General features: G+C 35.5%; 1 non-coding gene across 1 annotated transcript; it reads left to right on the forward strand.

The window, feature by feature from the left end:
• Positions 1-2,635: 2,635 nt before the first annotated feature.
• Positions 2,636-2,709, forward strand: Trnaa-agc (transfer RNA alanine (anticodon AGC)). The gene has a single exon. It is a non-coding gene; the product is annotated as a tRNA-Ala (tRNA).
• Positions 2,710-4,079: the final 1,370 nt, after the last annotated feature.

Below are 4,079 nucleotides of genomic sequence, written 5' to 3' on the forward strand. Positions count from 1 at the left end.
TATTCAACATCATCCTTGAAACTATAGTCAAAGCAATTAAACAGAAGAAAGAATTTAAAGGGATATGAATAGGAAAAGAAGAACTCAAGCTATCACTATTTGCTAATGACATGATTTTATATTTAAAAGATCCAAAAAATTCTAGAACTCACAAATGAATTCTGCAAAGTGAATGCAAAACTAACATCCATAAATCAACTGTGTTGATATTCATCAGTGATGAATCCACTGAAAGAGAAATTACAAAATCTACCCCATTTACAATAGCCTGAAAAAAAATAAAAATATTTAGGGGTCAATCAAACAAAAAAGGAGAAAGACTTCTACAATGAAAACGGCAGAGCACTAAAGAAACAAATTGAAGAAGACCTTAGAAGATGGCAAGATCTCCTATGCTCTTGGATAAGCAGAATTAACATTGTCAAAATAGCCATATCACCATAAGCATTAGACAGATTTAATGCAATTCCTATTAAAATCCCAATGTCACTCTTCACAGAAATAGTAAAGGCAATCATGAAATTCATTTGGAAAAATAAGAGACCCAGAATAGCCAAAGTAATCTCTAGCAAGAAAAGTGAAGCATGAAGCAACATAAACCAGACCTTAAATTATACAACAGAGCTATAGTAACAAAATGACATGATATTGTCACCAAAACAGGCCTAAAGACCAATAGTACAGAATAGGAGACATAGAAACAAACCCACATAAATACAGTTATCTCATACTAAAGGCACCAAAAACATACATTGTAAAAAAGATAGCCTCTTCAAAAATGGTGCTGGGAAAACTGGAAATCCATATATAATAAAACAAAATTAGACCCCTATCTCTCCTCACTCTACACAAAACTCAACTGGATCAAGGACCTAGAGATTAGACCAGAGACCCTGTGCATACCAGAAGAAAAGGTAGGTCCAAATCTCCACCACATCAACTTAGGAACTGACTTCCTTTACAAGACTCCTAAAGCACAAGAAATAAAATCAAGAATCAATGAATGTACCCTAGGTAAATGTATGAAGACATGAATGGTGTGACTCTACTTTGTGTTCAACCAGAGAAATAAAAAAATTGTGCTGCTTTGTGTACTATGGATTGAAATGCATTCTGCTGTCATGTATAACAAATTAAAACAAATAAATAATTTTTTAAATTTTTTTAAAAAAGAATAAATGGAGCCAGGTGTGGTGGCACACACCTGTAATCCCAGCAGCTCGGGAGGCTGAGACAGGAGGATCATGAGTTCAAAGTCAGTCTCAGCAAAAGCAAGGCACTAAGCAACTCAGTGAGACCCTGTCTCTAAATAAAATACAAAATAGGGCTGGGGATGTGGCTTAGTGTTCAAGTGCCCCGAGTTCAATCCCTGATACCTCCCACCAAAAAAATAAAAGAATAAACAAGTGGTATTGTATCAGACTAAAAGCTTCTTCACAACAAAGGAAATAATCAGTAATGTGAAGAGAGAGCCTATAGAATGGGAGAAAATCTTGACCACATGCACCTCAGATAGAGCATTAATTTCCAAGATATATAAAGAACTCAAAAATTTAAGACCAAAAAACAAATAACCCAATCAATAAATGGGCAAAGGAACTGAACAGGCACTTCACAGAAGAAATACAATTGGGGACTGGGATTGTGGTTCAGCAGTAGAGCGCTCACCTGGCATATGTGAGGCTCTGGGTTTGATCCTCAGCACCACATAAAAATAAATCAATAAAATAAAGGTATTGTTTCCAACTACTTCCAAAAAATAAAAAATGTCTTTTTTAAAAAATAAATACAATTGATCAACAAATATATGAAAAAATGTTCAACATCTCTAGCAATCAGAGAAATGCAAATCAAAACTACACTGAGATTCCATCTCTCTCTAGTCATAATGGCAATTATCAAGAATACAAGCAACAATAAATGTTGGTAAGGATGTGGGGGAAAAGGTACACTCATATATTGCTGATGGGACTGCAAATTGGTGCAACCACTATGGAAAGCAGTATAGAGATTCTTCAGAAAACTTGGAGTGGAATCACCATTTGACCCAGTTATCACACTCCTCAGTTTATACCCAAAGGACTTAAAACAGCATATTTCAGTGACACAACCATATCAATGTTTACAGCAACTCAATTCACAATAACTAAAATATGGAACCAACCTAGATGCCCTTTAACAAATGAATTTAAAGAAAACATGTTAGATAGACACATGGAATATTAGCTTTAAAGAATGAAATTATGGCATTTGCCAGTGAATGGATGGAGTTGAAGAATATTGTGCTAAGTGAAATAAGCCAATCCCCAAAAACTAAAGGCAAAATGTTCTCTCTCATGTGTGGATGCTAACCCATAACAAGGGAGGGAAAGGTTAGAAGTTTATTGGACAAGGAGAGGGAGTATAGAGGAAGGAAATATAGTAGAATGAATCAGACATTATTACCCTATGTGCATACATGATTACTGGGCAGTGTAACTCTACATCATGTACAACCAGAAGAATGAGAAGTTATTACTCCATTTATATATGATGTGTCAAAAGGCTTTCTACAGTCCTATATAACTAATAAGAACAAATTTTCAAAAAAAAATATACAATGTTACATAAAAGAATAAATAAAATCTAGAGGGCTGGGGATATAGCTCAGTTGGTAGAGTGCTTGCCTAGCATGCACAAGGCCCTGGGTTCAATCCCCAGCACCACCCATAAATAAATAAATAAAACCTAGATTTGAAAGGATATACATATAACTGTTAATAATGGCTATCTATGCAGAATGTTATGGATAGGATTATAGAAATCTTGAATGTCCCCCAAGGGCTCATGTGTTAAAGGTTCAGTGTCCAGTGGCAGAGGCTGAGACTTGGGGAAGTGATTGGAACATGAGGACTCTGACCTTGTCGATAGATTAATCCATTAAGGAGTTCATAGCTGAATGGCCTATTGGGTGCTGGTAGAAATGGTAGGAGGTAGAACCTAGTTGGAGATAGTAGGTCCCTGAGGATATGACCTTGGGGTATATATCTTGTCCCTGGTCCCTTATTTTTGCTATTTTCTTACTACCATAAGGTCTACAACTTTTCTCTGCTACACCCTGTACCATAATGTTTCTGTCTCAACACAGGCCTAAAAGCAATGGAGCCAGCTGACCATGGACTGAAACCTCTGAAACTATCAGCCAAAATAAATCTTTTCTCCTTTAAGTTGTGTTTCTCAGGCATTTTATCAAGGCATTGGAAAGTTGACTAACACAGGGATCTTTCAGTTTTTACTTTACATCAGTATTGTTTGCTTTTTAAATAAAGAGCATGTATTATTTTTGCATTAAATGATTAAAATATTTCAATAAAGATGGAACCTAGGAATAAAAATGACTTCCATTATTTCTTTTATAAAGCCTAAGTTTTAAAGAATTTTTTTAAAAATTCTGGTCTTATATCTTTAAAAGAATAACTGAGACCAAGGATCCAAACCACCCACCCCCTCACCTCACCCCACCCCTGCCTAGAAAAAACTGTATTTGGGCATACGTAGTAGTTTATTCAAACTACTCCAGTAGTGGTTTAACCAAAAGAGCTGCCCTTCAAGAGATAGATTTTTTTGAGTCTTTTGTCTCTGCCTTAGCAAAAGAAGTTGGCAAATTTAATAAATGATAAGGTAATTTAAAAATGATAAGCTAATGTATGTGTAGAATAATACATGTAAAAAGTGAGAGTTCAGCATAGGCTACTCTTCAGTGAACCTTCATTTCCTTTAAAAGCTTACTAATTTATAAATGTTTTATATTTTTTTCATAGGTGGACATAATACCTTTATTTTATTCATTTATTTTTATGTGGTGCTGAGGATCAAACCCAGTTCTTTACATGTTCTAGGCAAGTGCACTACCACTGAGCCACAACCCCAGCCCTAAAAATATCCTTTTGCAAGTGGTTAGATTTTAAGTGTCAGGTCTCTATCTCCTTGTAGTTGATCACAAGGAAAGCGCTTTGAGTCCTCTTTGCTAACATTAACGAATTTTGTGTTTACACACACACACACACACACACACACACACACACACACACACGGAGTTG

This window comes from Ictidomys tridecemlineatus, chromosome 3 (genome assembly GCF_052094955.1).
Source record: "Ictidomys tridecemlineatus isolate mIctTri1 chromosome 3, mIctTri1.hap1, whole genome shotgun sequence".
Classification (NCBI taxonomy): domain Eukaryota; kingdom Metazoa; phylum Chordata; class Mammalia; order Rodentia; family Sciuridae; genus Ictidomys; species Ictidomys tridecemlineatus.